This window comes from Triturus cristatus, chromosome 2_2, assembly GCF_964204655.1.
Source record: "Triturus cristatus chromosome 2_2, aTriCri1.1, whole genome shotgun sequence".
Classification (NCBI taxonomy): Eukaryota; Metazoa; Chordata; class Amphibia; order Caudata; family Salamandridae; genus Triturus; species Triturus cristatus.
In genome coordinates, this window is record NC_140582.1 from 1,207,415,804 (window position 1) to 1,207,435,200 (window position 19,397).

A 19,397-nucleotide genomic window follows, 5' to 3' on the forward strand; every position below is an offset into this window, starting at 1 on the left:
AGCATCAGTGTCCCATTCGTTATCCGAGGTTTAGCTCGGCGGTCCCAATGTATAGACAACCCAGAACAAGCGACTTAGTATATTTCTCAGGAATGGTGGGAATCAAAAACACCTTTTCGTAATTATTCTCGTACCAGTCCACAACAGAATAAACAGAGACACGGGAAAAGTTTAAAGAGTTTATTTTATAAACCTCGTGTCCTAATATGCAGCAGTTTGGCTAACATTAGCAGACAAACGATTAAAATCAAAACCATCAGCATAGTTACAATACCATAGAAAATGAAAGGAGTAATCATACTAAAATGACAGTGGCTCTAGGCCACCTTCCTTTCTCTAACACACTAATAGTATTATTAGACTAATAAAAGGTCTCTAGGCTTGAATGGGGAACCCCATACCGTAAATATCCGCTCAGAGTTAACATCGCAGGATCAGCTCCTAGGAACGCTCTTCTTCCGAATAATGAAAAACAAGCAACACTGCAATATTAAAAGCACTCGACTTTCAGGTATTTGCAGCTGCGTGCGTGTTATGGCTAAACTAGTGGGCCGATCAACCTGAACTCAACAACATGCACCATCTAGTGACCCAGACTGTTTCTGTTACACTGTGTACAGACCAAGGTCGCTATTCACTGTTTAAGATGTTAACAGACCGTTCTCATGTGAAGCAAAGTCGAGTAAGCATTTCTAAATTCTAAAAACATGTGACTACAGTGTCGTGTGCAAAAGCAGCCAAAGCGGCAAGATGGCTTTCTAACATTTAACGCGGTTATGCTAACTTAGCGTTATACATAGGTAGATAACGATCTTCACTACAGGGGAGGCGATGCATGGGGAGTGAGGCGATACTTGTATGGATTCCAAAGCGTAGCTTTTCCTAAGTCTATTCAGCTGTTCTCTTTGGCAGGGATTCCCCCTCAACCACGAAGTTTCCAAGCCTCCCAACCTGGGGTCTAAACCCTCAGGTTGGACCGGGGTCAGAGGCGAGGACGCCCTCCCTCTGCACCCCCTTCCAGAGTTCTGCACCCTCCCACCTAGGAGCGGTACCCCTGGAAGACGAACCGGTCAGGACACTGATTACAGATGCTCTTCCCTCCAGGTCAGGCTGAACCTGAACCTGGCCTCCCCCAACCTCGGGGCTTAACCCTTTGGTCAGACAATTGCCCAGCGAACCAGGACTTCCGGGGGAGCACGCATGCCTCACCTTGAAGGTGACACATAACTAATGGGTCATGTGACAGTCTGCCTGGCTCTAATCTCGCGACCTCCTGTCCACCTGACAGGGCGCAGAGATCCCCCAGGACAGAAGTGGCGTCAACATAAGTCACTCATTGGTCGCTCAGCCCTTCTGGCTGGCCCCTGACCCAATGGCTCTTCCACTGGGGACTCTTTCCCCCTCTCACCCCTCAACCAGGACTTCTGCACCCTCCACTTAGGAGCGGTACTGCCCAACACCAGAACCCCTGGAGCTCTGGTTACAGACACTCCACGTCCTATAGACACTGAAAGATCCTCCTCAAATGACCTACAAGAACAGCCTAGGCCCCCGACCTGGCGCTCCCTTAGGGAACCCTCCAGGCCCTGAGACGGGGGTTTCGGGCCACCGTGGGACACACCGTCCCACACTCACTCCATCTCCACTGAGACCGGACGTGAGCCCCTACACCCCTCCCATTCCACTGGGACCTAGCGGGGCTACACTGAACCTCTTCCCCCACACAGGAACAGAAGATACCCAAGCCACTACTTTTGGAATCACCCCCCAATGCCTCTGCAAGACCTCTAGCACACAGCCAGAGGTCCACCTTCCATGCAGGCTCCTTATCACAAAAAGAACTCACACTCCTTTGTCCAGTGCAATACATCACTCATCCACACACGCCCCCTCCAGACTGGTGGGACAGTTGCTCACTGCCCCTGAGTCTCACCCTGCACCCCTCTTACTGAGTACCAGGTACCATACTCTGGGAACGGGAATGGGGCTTCCTGCACTGGACACACTTCTGATGCCACCACTGGATCCCACCCTTACTGGTGAATCCAGACACTCACACTACGCTCAGGGGATAACCACCTTCTTGAGCTAGCTGTTTCTCCTCCACACTCCCTCTCTTCCCTCCTATCTACCCACACCTCTGGGGACAGGAACAGGGATTGGGCACTGGACCCAGCAAGGGACTCCCTATCTATGGGAACCTCCCCACCTACTGGCGTCCCGCCCTGTCATTTTCTCTCTTCTGCCACACAACATAAAGGCGCCGAAAACACCATTTAAAAATGACACTCTTGAGGAGAAAACAAAATCATGAACAATAATCCCCAACATGTGACTATCTAAAATGCAGAGTTTTGTAGTGTAGCTAGTTGTCGCTGTGGTACTGCGCAAATGCAAGTCCTAATCCCACCGCTGATCACCAATGTTAGAAATGGGATTTCTGGTTGGCTAGGGCTTGCGCCAAAGCCAGGCAGAAACCACCACTCTAAGTCAGGGCTGGGGAGTTACACGCCAAAGATAACCCCTGCTCACCCCCTTGGTAGCTTGGCACGAGCAGTCGGGCTTATCCCGAAGGCCATGTGTAAAGCATTTGCGCGCGCACACAGCAACAACACCCTAGGTCCACCACAAAGGAAACTCCACACAAGGTTATATATAAAAATAGCCTTTGTATTCTAATAAACACATTAGATGATAATCACATAATTTACACTGTGCCAACTGGCACTGGGCAGAATTTTACAAGGGACTATTTACACGGGACAGGGCCACATGGACCACTGTCAGAATCAGCACAAACCACCAATTGTACATGTAGGACATATACTAACTGTAGCACAAATTATCACTGTAGGGCACAACCAGTAACTACTGGCGCAATAATGACCTCGGCGTCATCACACTACAATCGGGTATAAAACCTGTCCTGCATCCATCACAGGGGCATAAACTCATTATGCAATCTCTCACAAGAGCAACGCATTAGACCCTAACCTCCTAAGTATAACTTTACTAGGGGCGTACATCACACAGGGAAGTATAATCTCCCTAACTAAAACCTAAATAGGTGAAACAACCTCCTAATCATAAAAGACCACATTTAGAGGTATAACACAGGGTGCGCACAACATACTATACACAGTACATTTCCTAACACCATAAGCATTAATGCAGGGTGCGCACAATAACACCTCAATCACATTAGGGCCTTGCGCCCTATAAACCTAACAATCCCAACAACCCCCCTGGCCAACTGGCCATCCCAAAGAGGGGCTCAAATGCCCTGTGTCCCAAAAGTCAGGGCGCGCTGCCTATGCAGTGCAAGTCAAGGTGCGCACTTTGCGCAGACCTAAACGGTGCAGCTGCCCACGACTTTCTGGGCAGCTGGAAAACAGTCAACTGGGGCTTGGGCTCCCACTGGCCCTTGAAATCACTGTGCCCAACGTTGCAGCTGCCCGCGCTGGTGCGGCGCAGCTGGGGAGATAAGAATGGGTACTGGCACCACTGTGTGGTATGACCCCCTCAGTGTCCCTACTGGACCTCCTAAAACAAATGGGGGCAACGTTGCAGCTGCCCACTGTCAGGCGGGGCAGCTGGCGTGGTCAAAACTACTTGCGCGGGCACAGGAGGCTCTCTAGCCCCGCACACAAATACGTGCCCTCTCTAGCGCCTGGACGCCTCAGGGCAGCTGTTCGCGCTATATAAAAATTATTTTCATTCATTTCATTTCGTGCCCTCTCGAGGGAGCCATGCGGGCTCTGGGGGAAGAACATGCCCCACGTTTGCACACACAGACTTTCCTAAACAAATGTGCCCCAAGGGAGAGCACTGGCGCATGAGATAAACATGCCCACCGTTGGAGCCACCAAGGCTCGGGAAAACAACCATGCGCCTGCCTCGTTGGAGCGGCCCGCTGCCATCCGGGGCCGCTCTGACTCTGGACTTACCGGGACAGGCGATCTCCGGGTCCATCCGGCCATGCTGCAGCTGCCGCGGGGCTCTCCTCACCAACCGGTGAGCCCCGCCTTCCTCTGGCAGCCTTCTCTTGTCCCGCTGGATCTCCTTGGGACAGGCGGTGGGGGCAGGCACCGACAATGTGCCTGGCGCCCCCTCCGCCTCCTTTGCAGCAGCCCTTCACCCGGTCCCTCGACTGGGACTTTTTCGTTGAGCCCGCGAGGCTCCTCTACTTCCTTCTCGGCCGCGCTGCCATTGGACAGCCGGCCACGAGGCTCCGCCCACAACCAGGCGGGGACACCGGACATCCGGGTTGCGCTCGCAGCGGCCTGGCAACTTCTATTCGGACTTGGGCTGCGGCGGTGATTCCATGGCCATACGAACGCGGGGTGGGCTCCCGCTAGGAGCACAGTCGCGGGGTGGCACCCGCAATTAAAATAAACTCATAAGCGGGGTGGGCTCCCGCTCAGGAACACGCAGTTATGGCATCAAAGCGGGGTGGGCTCCCGCTCTGCAGGCAACACGGGGGGAATCCCTACGTCTGGATTCCCTCCAGAGGTCGCAGCACAGCGCTGTAAGGACCTTGCTCTCTCACAGGCACTTTAAAGGCAAAGCGCTCCTCTTCTCCTGTCTGGGCAAGGCTAGAGTCCTTCCTCTGGGCGCAAAGGCTGGAGAAGGAATCCAGCAATGAATACTCTATTGCTCCCCAGGCGCAAAGTTCAAGCAAAAGTCAGGGGGCTTAATCACACCCCTTCATGGGGTCACAGCCAAGTAACAGGTCCCAGGCTAAAAGTTCCTTTTAGGGATCAAGGGGCAATGCAGGGCCCAGGGAGGCAAGCCCTCATGGCAGCCCCCACCCCCGGGCCACCAGCAGCAGCACGCCCCGCAGGAACAGCACACCAAGAGTGAACATTTTCATGGGGTCACAGCCCCTCTTTTATACACCAAATCCTTTGTCTCCAAAGGTGCAGGGAAGGGGCGAACCAGATGCAACTGGTTCCTGAGCACTTTGTTTTGCTCAGCACCTCTCCCTATTCACAGGACAGGCCAGGGACATTAGACGCACCACAGGGGGTGGAGCCAGCATTGTGTGGGGAAAGCCCAGCCCTATTCAGGTCCCAGGTGTGCTCCTCCCACCCATCTGGCTGCTGACCTCCCCATTCACCACTGGGTGACTCATCCTGACTCTGGGGATTCCCTAGCCCATCACATGATCTCAGCCAGCCAATCGCCAGGCAAGGCACTCATCTCACACTGCACACAGAAATGCCAACTTCTAGAAGTGGCACTTCCACACTAGGTACATTGATGCCGCACACATCATCGCGCAGCATTTCATCACACGAGTCCGCACATACCAAACTCGCACCTGCACTCCCCACACATCAGGAACTACCAGGGACACATACATTCCCCCATGCATTCCTATGGGAGGGCAGGCCAACCTCACTACACGCACGCACTTTACCCTTGGACACAGTGGTAAAGTGCGCAGAAGCCAAAAATCACTAACATCAGGTCACCATAAAAAGCAAAAAGTTCAGGGGTGAACCTGCCAGAAGGCCTGAGACAATGTGTAGTTAAAATTTATTTCTGACAACGTTATTGTTTGTATTTTGAAGCAAAAGAGACTGTGTTAAAGGGATGACAGTGGGTGTAACCGCGCAAACTCTTTATACATTTTGACAACACTATTAGCCGCATGAACGAAATCGATTTTTTACAACTACATGCGCGAAAGACAAACGCCCTTGACTCTGTTACTAATATTTTTCAGGTTATGAGCACAACCATTAACCTCCAAATGCATGGCAGTTATTCAAAACACAAAATGACCTTTCATTTATAAAAACGATATAAGGTTATTCGCATATATTTCACTGAGCGTGGAAGTAAATTGACTAAGCTCTCCAATGCCTCACTTTCTGAATAACCAATTATCGTGTTTTCTGAGACACTATGGACCTGACAAAAAGTATTTATTGATAGCCTAGGGCACCGAAACTTAACCTAAGAGCCCGATTTTCTCACTCTATAATTCTTTCTTCTTCTTGCTCACGTGACATAACGTGAAACGTATCCCTTATAGCTTAGTTTATCCCCCTCTAATATTTAATCCCTACCTTTTTGTCTTTATTTAAACACATAACTAATGCTAAAAACTCAAACCCAGTGTGGATAACTGAGTAATTCTGTTTCAGCAGTCCTCTATTGTAACTATCAATGTATTATGTTCCAATGTACAACTGCACCTTCCTCTTTTTTATTTTTAGGTACAGATACTACTGGTCTGACCTTACCAAAACACGAGTGGTGAGTACAACTCTCTTTTCAGAGCCCTAAGTGGCTCTGATTAAGAAACTCCGGTCCTGATGAAAGTCCCTAGAGTCTTCAGGGGGCTGAAACATGTTGACCCAAACAGTGCGTTAGATTAGTAGCTTGATCTTAGAATGCACAATTCACACCTTTTTAACCTCCCACATCACTGCCTCCTAAATAAATCATTGAGGACAGAAGTGATACAGGGATGTTTTTAGCCCTTTCTCTGACCACTACTGACAGTACCAGTAGGTCTTCCTCCAGGTGGAGGTTAGCACATTTACAAAGAAAAAGACCCAATGATTGTGCTGAAACAGTACACAAAAGGCGGAGAATCAAAATATACCGCCTCCGGACTGTGTACATATATGAGGGTTTTTTATGACGGATTCGATACGAACAAAAGACCCTGGTTAAACAGGACAATTGGTCCATTCTCCACCCATTTTGATTAATAACAAGATACGAGTAGACAAATCTGCAAAATCATGATATGAAAATTCAAGGAAAAGGTACGAGAAAGAAATGGCACAATGAGGGTGGGAAAATCATGATTGGGCAGTCTGAACATGTAAAAGAAATAAATGTGTAAAGCTTTGTAACATTACCTTACCGCTGATAGGATGAAAGGCTTATCAGATGCTTAAAAGCCACTGGTGCTTTGATACTACCTCTGTTTTTCATAATAGGTATAGCAGCACCTTCTTTCCATCAAACTGCAAGCCAGAATCCTTTCACCAGCAGCTAATAGAGCAATCGGTATATCACTTAACACCAGGGCTTAGCAGAGAGGTTAATAATGCATTGAGTGGACAGTGTGCATCAAACGTTTGGTCAAATTGAGGTTCTGCTCAAATGCAATACCCCCCTTACAAATCCTACTAACACAACGCAAGTTTCTAGGAAGATTTATCACCATCTCTGGTCTTCTCTATGCAAAGCTGTGGTCTATATTGACTGTATACTGCCCCAGTTCTTTAGCCTTCCTGGAAAGAATAGAGTATATTGTGGCCCAAGCCCTCATTGGGTGGTGGATTCAGTGCTGTTATAGGCGAGTTGCACACACTGACAGGAGTTCCCCCTCCACTTGACTTATTAAAGATTAATGGGCCAGGGCGACACTTGGTATCTTAAACAACCTCACATCAGTTTTACTCACAGCATCAAACTTCCTTATTCTAGGATAGACTTTCTTATGCAGTTTCCAACCTCGGACTCGTTATGAGTGCACATATCTTTGCCAGAGGCCTGTTGGAACATTCCCAATTGACACTTCTACTTGACGTTGATGAGCAGAGGGAATGGACTTGGTGCATGTTGGCTGACTGTAGGACTTGGCCTTTTTGGCTAAAGTTCCCTAAACTTTTTGCTTTCCCCCTAGACCGTTTTCCTGACATAAAGTTGCCAAGTTCGATGCTTTGGGTACTTTGCCACTGCTGATCAGTGTCAAAGTACAAGTATTCCCTGTGTAGAGTGTAATGGTGATTTGTTAACCTAGTTTCTTATAAGTTTTAAAATGAAGAGGTGACGTTTGGTATGTAGGAACTCTGTGTCATAACTCATCTTTCTATGAAAGTGGTTTTGTCACGGTGTGTTCATAAGCCACTCTTAGAAAATGGATGAGTTTTGTGCTTTTGGCATTTGTATGTCTCTGTGTGGATTGACTGTCTGGATCTGAGAGGTGCGAGGAGCTGGGAGAGGTCTTGACCCAGGGAGGGGTTGAGATGGCACCAGGCTGCGCTTCATCTGGAGAGTAGGGGGGAGGAGAAACCCAGGAGGTGAAAAGGCCTGGGCTGGTGCTATAAACCAATTAATCCATCTCCTGCTGAGTGATTAAGGATACAGACCCCCATTATCAAAGGGAGAAAGGTCACACTGAGAGGGAGACACCCAGAACTGATTTAGGCAGGGGTCAGGGACCCCTGAGCACAACGAATTTCAAAGACAGTTAGGGGTATAACAATGAGAGCTGAAGCCCCTGAATGTTGGAATAGAAATGGATTGAGACTGAAAAGGCTTAGACCCATTTCGTGGTCAAGAGGAACCTCTGCGAAGTAACAACTGAAGAGACTGCTGGGAAGGATCAATCCTTGCTTCGTGATCTGGGGCTGGTCTGCAGTTTGCTGTTTTAACCAAGGAAGAGGCTGTTGGGACTGTGCTGTGTGCGCTGGGTCCCCCTGCTTGAAGAAGACTGTGCTGTGTCTTGTAACCCCAAGGGCCCGAGGTGAGCTAGCTCCCTGTTTGGAAACACAGGAACATAAAAGTTTCCGGAGAAGTTTCAAGCAACGCGGTGGGCGCGTGTTGTGGCAGCTTGTGACCCTCGGAAGGTGTGCCCTGTGATCTTGGACACACAGAGGAGAAGTGAGTCTCGGACGCGCTGGGTGCGTGTCGTTGTGCACCATAGGCGTTTGTGATTGGGGTGTGACACATTGCGTTATTCCTTCATTGCGCAGTACATGTTTGTAGCGGTACGCATTGCATTATTTCTCCCATTGCAAGGTACCGGGGTGTATCGTTACGAATTGTATTATTTCTCCTGTGTTCAGCACAGGATTGTATCGTTAAGCAATGTACTATTGTCTGTCCATTGAAACGTGTGTGATTCTAGCATTACGACCAGCATAGTATTTTAAAAGCGGTGGCTGGAATTTGAACCTACCAGCCAGCTGGTACAAATATTACCCTGTATTATATGTTGATTCTTGTATCGTGTGGTCTGATAGTATATCTTTATATACAGTTTATACTCATTTTATCAAACTCGTGTGGAGTCCATTTGTGGTGTCACCAGTGGGTTGCTGTGGGCGTGGTTGCACATACCATACACTTGTGCCTTGGAGATGGGCCTGGCTGCTCGTGCCAAGCTACTAAGGGGGTGAGCAGGGCTATCTCAAACGGTGTCCTTACTTGGCCTAACGTTGAGTGGGGAGTCCCGTGTCGCGCATTTTGTGACAGTGTTGAGGGACAGGGACTCCGGCTTCCATCACTGACTAAAACTAAACGGGTGTCTCAGCTAACTTTGTTCAATCATGGAGCATCTGGTAGAGTTTTCGCCTCCAAACGTTGAGCTTTGGACTGTTGATAAAGAGTATAATTTCTCACTGTATGTGATTGATCTCCTTTGTTTCACCTAAAATATAATGCCTTGCCTTATCCGCAAACACCTTTAAATGTTGCGTACATACAGCAAATAGTTAGGCCTTGTGGTTAAAACCGCTAACTCAGTGATTCCTACTCAATCAAGGTAGATACAGCGATGAGTTGCTGGGCTTCAGGTCTTTAAACTGTAAAAATGGTTTTACATGTCTTCACATATTTGTATCCAAACTGATCGGCAGGAAAGCATGGATTCGCCGGGGGGATTGTCACCAGAAAGGTCTTCTATACTGGTCCCACTCAGGCCATTGTTGGTGGGGCAAGGCACCTAAATCAAAGTAGTGTCACTTCCTTCTCTGTGGTTGATAACTCCCTCAAACATCACACCAACTCCAAAATTTCCCACCACTTCTCTTTAACTTCTTGTTTTGGCTCATCGCCTTGTTGAGGATATACGCTCAAATCTCCGCTTTGGCTACCTATAAAATAGCGTTCCCTCTTCAAACTTCTCTGCCTAGTACACAAATCCCTATTTGGAAATGGCCCCCTCTACCTGCTTAACAAGCTGCAGCTTTATTTGCTATGCGCAACCTTGGGTCTAGTGGACTAACGCCACTATGAACTCGCCGCAATATAGGGGTAGATCATTTTCCTGTCTGGCTTCCCATCATTGGAACAAGCTACCCCTGTATGAACAGTAATTACCTAGCCCTATTTAAAAAAAAAAAAAAAAATCTCAAAACCTGGTCCTTCTAACTCTTTTGAACTTGTAACCTGTTTTAATGTGCAATAGCGCCGAGAGACCCACTTGGGAGTGATTCGTCCCAAGCTTTATAAATACCTATACGATGGGAATCCCAGGTTGGCTGTTTGTTAATGTATGAAGTCCACATATGATGGAGTGGTATTGTACTACCACTTTTCCCAAATGGTGGTCATTTAACATCTGCATATCTGGCCCACCTGAAATCCCAGCAGCGATCCATGGATGGGAATTGGTAAGATTTCATTGTACTGTTTTCTACAACAATTACCAAAGTTTCCCCAAAAAAGTACATATCAATAAGAAAAAAAACTGGGCTTGGTAAAACGTGCAATAAAAATGATTAAAAAAAAAAAAGTGTCTAGGTTTTAAGTATAACAAGCCTTGGTAAATGCATTGTTTTATCTATGTAAATAATATGTATATACGCATGTATATATTTTGGTAAGCTTTAAGTTGGTGAGCAGGTGTGCAATATAAGGAGCGATGCATGCGAAACAATCGGAAGCACAGCGCAAGCGAAACCTAAAAAGTAGCCTCCTCCAGTGCTAGGAACAACTGGAATTCCGCGTAGGATTCTTTATTTTATCTGCAAACAAAAAACTTTATTTTTTGTCTTTTGCTTACGAGAGGGCCTGGACGCTCCCTAACAGTGCAGCGGAGCCGTGTGACTTATAACATTTTGCTTAAGCACATTGCGGCAGCTCTGACGTGCTACTCAGTCCCTATACATGCCGCTGGCAGCATGAATATGAGAAGCATCTGCTATTGTTCCATCTCACCTGCAGCTGATAGTGTCCCTGCTGGTGAATGACTGCCTCCAGCAATACCGAAAGTTCGGGGCTGCTAACGAAAGCTGATTCCTGTGCCTTGGAGTTCAAAAAGCGTCCTCCAGCTGCATTCCCGGATGCGCTCTAGCAAAACTCCTGTCAAAGCTGAACGATGTCCTCAAACATCTGTTCTCCAGAAGAACTGCTATGCATCCCAATCCGCCCTCATCAGGCTGTTTGGTCAGCAGATGGGGTCAAGAACATGTAGAAACGTGCTGGAAAAATGTCTTCACATATGCACTTGTTACTAAGTAATATATACTTTTTCACAAGTGGCCCCACGAAGCGAGATGGCCAATGCGAACATCTAAAGTCTCTGCATGAACATGATGAAAGGCTTGCCGCAATGGTATGCATTCCTGACATTTGCAGTCATTTCTGGAGAGGAATACACAGCTAGGGCAGCACCAGAGTTACAAATATGTAACAAACCATCTTACATGACGAAATTACAATATTTTAAATGATTGACTATAAACGTTACAAATGCTTATATTTTTTTAATGTATTTTGGTTGCCATCTCATTCAAGTGGATAATGCATGTGATGGGTGCTTCAGCGGAAAAGGGCAAATTTACATATCCTCCCTGAGCCACAGACCCGTCGTCACGCTGACTCATTCATGCACGCATTCATTGGTGGGGCCCATAACACCAACACTCATACGTTTCTCTCACGAGTCTGCACACAGGAGGGATGAGGAATCTGCTGGACATGGGGGGTACCTTATTACCTATAGGGAAGGAAAAACTTGTTACAATATATAAATTTTACATCAATACCTATAGGATCCTAACCTTAACATCAAGGCACTCCACCACTTGGTCGACGGACCAATTAGTTGGACTGGTTGATGGTGATCTAGAACCAGCTAAAACACATTAAAGCTTCGGAATCCTTATTTAGTGTCCTACTCAAAAGAACCACAAACTAATTCTTTGTTAATCAATGTTTAGTTTATCTAATTGCTTGCTTGCAGTTGCATAATTAGCATTTAGGTCAACAAAGTTCAAATTTACTTATTCAACAAATTTTAGCATGACATTTATAGTTACCTATTCTCGGTATCGGGGTCTTTTCTAATTCAATTTGCTCTGCATAACCCAAATCATTTTGACAAATCGTCCCAACCGAATGCAGGCCAAACTTAATGAGTCCTAAAAGTTCCTTTGCTCAGCACGGCACAGTCCCAAAGATATCCAACGGACCAAGCAATCGTGCAAGCAAATTCAGGACACCCCTCTGGAACACACTAACTCCTCCTGGACGCACTCGCTTCTGGGACACACACACACACACTCCCTCCCTCTTCTACTGTCCTTTATAACCATTTTAGGGGAACGTGTAACATTTACTGAATTGGAGACGTTTCGGGATTGGTTGGATCCCTCGAAGTTGTAAATTCATTATTTTTCATAACCCGGGGGTTCTCATAAGATTTGTCATGTCATCCTCTTAGCTCATATAATTCTCATGCGAAAAGGTCCGATGTATCAACATTTTGGCTTTCCAATATAGGTGGTCATTGTTCCTTTGGGTTATTACACTGACTGAAATCTGGCAGTCCTCCATGTTCCTATCCTTGACAAGGAACACTGTGCACTGAGTTGAGGATGCCTGTAGATCTTCAGAGCCATCCGAGTCTCCGCAGTAGACATCGCACTCACAAGATGGTGGCCACTTCCGAACTCCATTTGGAATGTCATGGCTTGGTAGGCCCGAATTCCAACTTGAGCAAAACAATAATTAATATACGGAAATGAAGATTCTAATGTTTAAACTCACACTAATCCCATTATTTATTAGTATTTTCCTAGCTTATAGTAACATTTAAAGCAATAATACTCACCATTTGGTCTTACCAGGAACGCAAACGTCACCAAAAGCAACATAAATCATGCAATTTTCTATTACCACACCTTCTATTGTAAATAGGCGTACCACAGTTAGTCATTTAGGCTATTCTGCCATGCAATTAGTCCCGTGTGTAATTCGTGTTTATCAAAGGTGCACTTTGTTGGTTAATCATAGCACACAGTTACTACAGGTTAATATATAAACTGATTACGTCATTAGTTTTTTTTCATGCAAAATAGAGAAGGTATACAAAATTTTGTTTTACCTGCTCCATCATGGGATACAATAACGCCGTCACTTCTCCAAATAGGACTCTGTGTGCATCAGTGCAGAAATCCTCAGTGCTGCCACATGAGCTCTACTATTTTTGTTTACACCACCATCACATTACTGAATGGCACGTTTGAAAAGTCCTTTTCCCGCCTCTTTTTGTTCCTGGTCAAATATAGACCTGTAATTTCGATTTGTAACGATGGTACCTTCCCAGGCATCCCACTGAAGCCCCTCTCCCCAACCCCCGTTCGAAGTTATGGAAGATTTACCAACCAAACCACAGCCGTGAACACGTCCTCCCTAAATACTCACGAACATATACAAGGCTCAAGCTTTTTAAAGCTCCCCTACTACTCCAGTGTCTGAAAATAGACCCAAGTGCCTTCTGATCAACAATTACATCGCAGTAATCAATGGTGTCTAAGCCATTAATTACGACCGGTAGATCTAGGGCCGATCTTTTTCTTGGCAGTGTCATTTTATCACTCATCATTTTGGCTGCATGCTCGCATGTTTTCTTCTTGCCTTATTTTGGAACAAAATTTACAGAAAAGATTGTGCAAAGGGTTGGAAAACAGCAGGTCCATTACTGCATACTAGATGTGGTTCGTAACAAGAACGATCTCTCTTCAAAAGAAGCCAAGAGGAACCTCAGCCTACAGCAAGTACTAAAGTGGATGCCTGCTTGTTCACCGGGGTGGGGGGAGATGACAGTGGAGTGCACACAATTACGAACGCACTAAAGTGTGTCCCTGCTTGTGGCCCGGGAGCACTAGGTAGTGCGTGCTTCATCTGGAGTGCGATCAGGAATAAAAGGCACCCAGGCGGATCTCCACTGAGATAACATCGCACTGAGCTCACTGCACTCATAACTTTAAAGCAGGGGTGTAGTGTTGTGTAGTTCCTACTAATCCGTATGATCTGCACATTTGGATAACATAAACTAGGGGCTTCGTGTCCAGACTGATTCCAGACACTCCCGCAGGATATATTGTCCTATAGACCAGCTAGCTCACAGTGCTATCGCAAGCCTCCTACGTTTACCAGGGAGCGAATGGTTTCTGGCAACCACTGAACATGACAACCCTGACCCCTTAGGGATCGTGGAAACCGTGAAGAATCTTTTGCTCAGTCACTCATGCTCACTTATTCTCAGAGAATACTTAGTAGGACGTTTATAATAAGTTTGTGCCAACGTTATCCTTGTATAAAATAAATGGGCTGCAATGATTAATAACACAGCAATCCCCTGCGCTCGCCTGCAGTGTAAAGACAAATTTGTGACAGTACAATAATATTAATCTGCTGCTAGCTCTTTTCTGTTTAATGCGCTTCTTGTATATGGTTATTCGTAGCCTTAGCCAACACATGTTTCGTCCCGTCTAGGGACAGTAAAAAGCGGGTTCTTCAGGCCTAAACTCCTGTTTATTGGGTCCTCAGTTTCGTTTATAATCCAGCTCAAGGATATAAAAATAATGTCTCTTCGAACAGAGAAAAATCGATATATTGTTGTGCCTTATGCGTGGCAATCCCTTTCCAAGGTGCAAGGTATTTTTGGGCAGTTGCAAAGTAACATTAAATCAGTCAATTCACAGCTAGTCCCTTTTTAACACCTTCAACTCTCATGAGGGACCCATTCCGTCATGAGCACATGCTCAGGAAATCCCTCTGCTGCAGACACAACAGTCTTTATGCCTCCCCCTTTGTAGGCGGATGGGGGCATTAGCCCCCAATCTCCCCCCCTCCCCCCCCCCCCCCCCCGAGGGATGACCCAGGTGACCCCCTCCCCCCTTGCAAAACGAGGTTTTTTTGTGATCAGCAATTTTAAAGTCGCCTCAATAGGTTTTGGGCCCTTGCCTCTCGCGGGTTCTTGACACACCCAGACAAGTGAGGTACCAATTTTCTTGGAAGACTTTGGGAAATGCAGGATGAGTGGAATTTTGTGGATCCACACTGATTTCAGAAATTTCCACCACGGAAATGTGAGGAAAATGTGTTTTTTTTGACAAATGTTTGGGTTTGCAAGGGATTCTAGGTAATAGAACCTGGTGAGAGCCAGTCAAGTCTCCCCATCCCGGATTCCCCTGGGTGTCTAGTTTTCAAAAACATGTAGGTTTCCCTAGGTGCTGGCAGGCCTAGGCTTCAAAATCTACAGCTAGGCACTTTGCAAAAAAGGGGTCAGTTTTCACTGTGAAAATGTGGTGTCCAAGTTGCGTTTTGGGCCGTTTCCTGTCATGGGCACTAGGCCTACCCACACAAGTAAGGTACCATTTTTCTCGAAAGACTTTGGGGAACGCGAGGTGGGGGGAATTTTGTGGATCCACGCAGATTCCAGAACTTTCCACAGAAATGTGAGGAAATAGGGTTTATTTTACAAATGTTTAGGTTTGCAGGGGATTCTGGGTTATAGAACCTGGTGAGAGCCAGTCCAGTCACCCCATCCTAGATTCCCCTGGGTGTCTAGTTTTCAAAAATATATAGGTTTGCTAGGTTTCCTTAGGTGCCGGCAGAGCTAGGGTTCACTTTACAAAATAAGGGTCTGTTTTCACTGTAAAAATAAAGTGTGTCCACCTTGCATTTTGAGCCGTTTCCTGTCGCGGGCACTAGGCCTACCCACACAAGTGAGGTACCATTTTTATCGGGAGACTTAGGGGAACACAGAATTGTAGAGCAACTGTTATTACCTATTGACTTTTGATGCATTTCTGCCTTCCACATGAAAGACAACGTATAAAAAAAGTCAGTCTCATGCTAGTATGGGTTGTCACAATTTCGGAAATGTGCAAATATCTACTGTTTCTAAACTCTATATTTTGTTCCAATTTCAGAAATACATCGGTGTTTGTCATACCGATTTTTCCATGTATATATTTTCCCAAATTAATTACTATATACCCGGTATATAATAAAAAACCTTCGCAAGATGCTGCTCAGTTACTGGCTCTGGGTTCGTCCGATTCTTGGTGAACCTACACGTCCTATATTCCCCACCACTAGAAAGGTCCACCGGATGTAACGGTATATTGCTTTCAAACAGCTGTCATAATAAGAAGTTACAGGTGATAACGTTGACACAAGTGGCTGGCTGTTTTTTCAACTAATTTTTTATTTGCCCTATATTCAACGGTTAGTTTCTATGAAGAAACCTTGAAGGATCTACACAAACGACCCCTTGCAGAATACACAATTATGTCTACTTTCCTAAAATGTATAGCTTTCCAGTATCCATTATTGCTTTCATACCCATTTCTACCATTAACTGGAAAGAGGTTGAAAGCACAAAAAATAGCAAAAATAGGCTATGTCTCAGAAAAATTCCAAAACTGTGTAAAAAATGTTGGTTTTCACACAAGTCTGCTTGTCCCTGAAAGCTGGGAAGATGGTGATTTCAGCACCACAACCCCTTTTTTGATACCATTTGCAGGGAAAAAAACAGTCGCTTTCAACTGTAGACCTCTTTTCCTTTTTGTCCGAAAGCCCCAAAATTTTGCAGTATTTTGGCTAATTTCTGGGTCCCCTCCTGGACAATCCATAGACCCTGGGTACCTTTAGAATCCCCATGAAGTTGAGGAAAAAAAAGATGCAAATTTGGCGTGGATACCTTAATGTGGTCAAAAAGTTACAGGGGCCTAAGTGCGAACTAACCCAAATAGCCAAAAAAAGGCTTAGCACGGCTGGGGGGGGGGGGGGGGGCGGGGGGAGGCCTAGCAGCGAAGGGGTTAAGTAGTGTGCCTTAGATGTTTATGATGTTGCTAAGTTCTCTTATAGAATGTTCTGTGAGGTTTGACAATTAACAGCCGCTCTGTTACCCATGGCTGTTACCAGTTCAGTCTTAAGGGAATTCCCCATTCTGTATCTTCTATTTGTTGCCAAATTGGTATATTTTTCCCATCTATTAAGTTTGAAATAAAATCGCCTGCCATTATCCACATAGCTTCTCGGAAATTAAACCACTGGTCTCTCACTATTGCCAAAATATTGTTAAGCTGTAACGTCTTTTTCACCAAGAGTGGTTGAACATAAATATTGCCGAGCAAAAACCAAAGGGGATGATGGACGGAGTGTTGAACATTGCAAGCACTCACCCACAGTCAACTGATCTGGGTTTAATCCATCATCATTCTTTAGCTCACTCCACCACCCCAGTTCAGACATGGCCATATGCAAATCAGTCTGACCCTGTGCCCCCGGGAACAGTCCAGCCCGAACTGCCAAGCCATGTCTACCCTGGACCGAAACAAGCATCCTGGGACCGGTTTGGGGTTCATAACCCTCATCAGCCAGGCTAGCTTGAATCCAGTGGCAAAGTGAGCAAGGGACCCACGTCTGGGCATACCCATGAGGCACAGGGTCAAAACTGATTTGCATATGGCTGGGTTCAGACTAGAATGGCATGGTGAGCAAAAAAAACGATGGATTTAGGCCCAGATCTCTGTACTGGGGTGAATGTATGACCTTGTTTTGCATTCTGTCCATCAACTGCATAAATATTGCCTATCATCATTGATTTTGTATTTATTGTAGGTTGATTTAAATCCAGTTTGGTTAGCACAAAAGAACAGGCACCTATATGGGGTGGTGTTATAGTTGCTCCTAATCGTTTACTTGTGTGTGGCCACTCCACCGGAGAGATGCCCCCCATTGGTTGATGACAGGGCAAATGCGAAAACTTCGTTGAAATCTTGGCTGCAGCTACCTGTTGTCTGCCAGGTCTCCTGTGGGCAAATTCTATCATTTAGTATGAATCCTCCATTTCTGCTGGGCTAGTGAGTACGGTGTTGAAGCCTCTGATGGGCCAGAAGGACACAGACTGGCACATGCATCAGTATTGGCTGTTGCGATTCCTAAATTGCGATTTTTAATGAATCGCAATTAAGGAATAGCAAAAGCCTATGCATGTAGAAATCGCTTGAAATATAGCGATTTCTAAACATTCCTTAATTGCGACTCACAAATTGCGAGTCGCAATTAAGGAATACCTCCCCATTCATTCCTATGGGCCAAGAGGCCCATAGGAATCAATGGGAAGACATTCTCAATTTGCGATTCTCAATTCGAGAATCGCAAATTGAGAATGCAATTTCAAGGGTGCAAGGGTGTCAAGACGACACCCCGTTGCACCCCTCGAAAGCGATCTGTGCACAAATGTTGCGCACGCACATGTCCAAAGGACATGTGTGTGTGTGTAACCTACGACTTTGAAAAATGCACTTTAGTGCATTTTTCAAAGTTTTCGCTATTTACCATGTGGTATGATTCCACGGTAAATAGAGGGCCCAAATAGCGAAATCGCTATTTTTAAAGGCATCTTGCATTGCAGTTAAGGAATCGCAATTTGCGATTCCTTAAATTGCGAGTGGCAAGTTGTTTCATGCATCGCAAAAGCTATTTTTGCGTTTGCCAACAGCCAATTTTTGCGAATCGCTCCGTTTGCGATCGCAAAAAGCTTTGATGCATGTGCCTGAGAGTCCTGTAGGCAATTTAAATTTCGACAAACGAGGATACTCCAGGCCCTTGATTTTAGGGATGATGACGGATTGTTTGGAGAATTTCTTTAAGATTGTTGCGGGTTTGAAATATTTCATTGAAGCTTCTAGAAATCAATATCCCGTGAATAGGATTACCTATAAGCTCTGCTCCTCTGGCGTTTTTTAAGAATGGCCTTTTTCTCTAAGAAGCCATGATGTACATCCGCTGCATCTTTTAAGCAGAGATAACCTTCGAGACTTTCACCGATGACCTACCAGGCAATATGGGTATAGAATTATAATAACTGCATACCACCAAGTGGGATGCTGTGCCCATGCAATTTTTTTTTTTTTTTTTCCTATTCATGCTTCATAATGGCAATGAAGTTTATTGTTAAAGTTTCGGCTTATATCATCCATACACCAGTGCGTTAAAGCATTCATCCACCCAGCCAATGTATTTATTTATTCATCCACCCACGTTCATGCACCCTCCACAATCTGTATCCATCCTTCTATCAATCCATAGGTTCACCACTCCATCCCAAATATTAATATACCATCAAAAATATTTAACATGCACAAGGTAAATAAACTTGCTATATGCTTCAATTTTCCTGCTAAATTCTAAGAGAGCGAATATGGAAAATCTGAAAACTAGGAATAAAAGCATGCTTTTCAAACATTCCACAGCGTTATCTGTTTTGATAAAAAAAAAAAAAAATGTATTCAGTGCTCTTTATCTTTTCTCAGAGCACTGGAAATTACACCACGGCAAATGTTAGCTGCAGGATATGACTGAAGCCTGCAAAACCGAGGTGGCTAAATGCTCTGTTA

At 45.7% G+C, this 19,397-nt stretch overlaps 1 protein-coding gene across 4 annotated transcripts in view; it reads left to right on the forward strand.

Moving 5' to 3' along the window:
* LOC146863403 (PC-esterase domain-containing protein 1A-like) overlaps positions 1-19,397 on the forward strand; it is a 408,407-nt gene that overhangs the window by 24,607 nt on the left and 364,403 nt on the right. The window contains exon 1 of one of the 4 annotated variants that reach the window (XM_085642830.1): positions 6,249-6,267. The exons of the other annotated variants lie outside the window; for them this stretch is intronic. The gene's annotated coding sequence lies outside the window, so the exon portion shown is untranslated. Of the gene's footprint in view, positions 1-6,248; positions 6,268-19,397 lie in introns of those variants that run through there. 4 annotated transcript variants of the gene reach the window in all.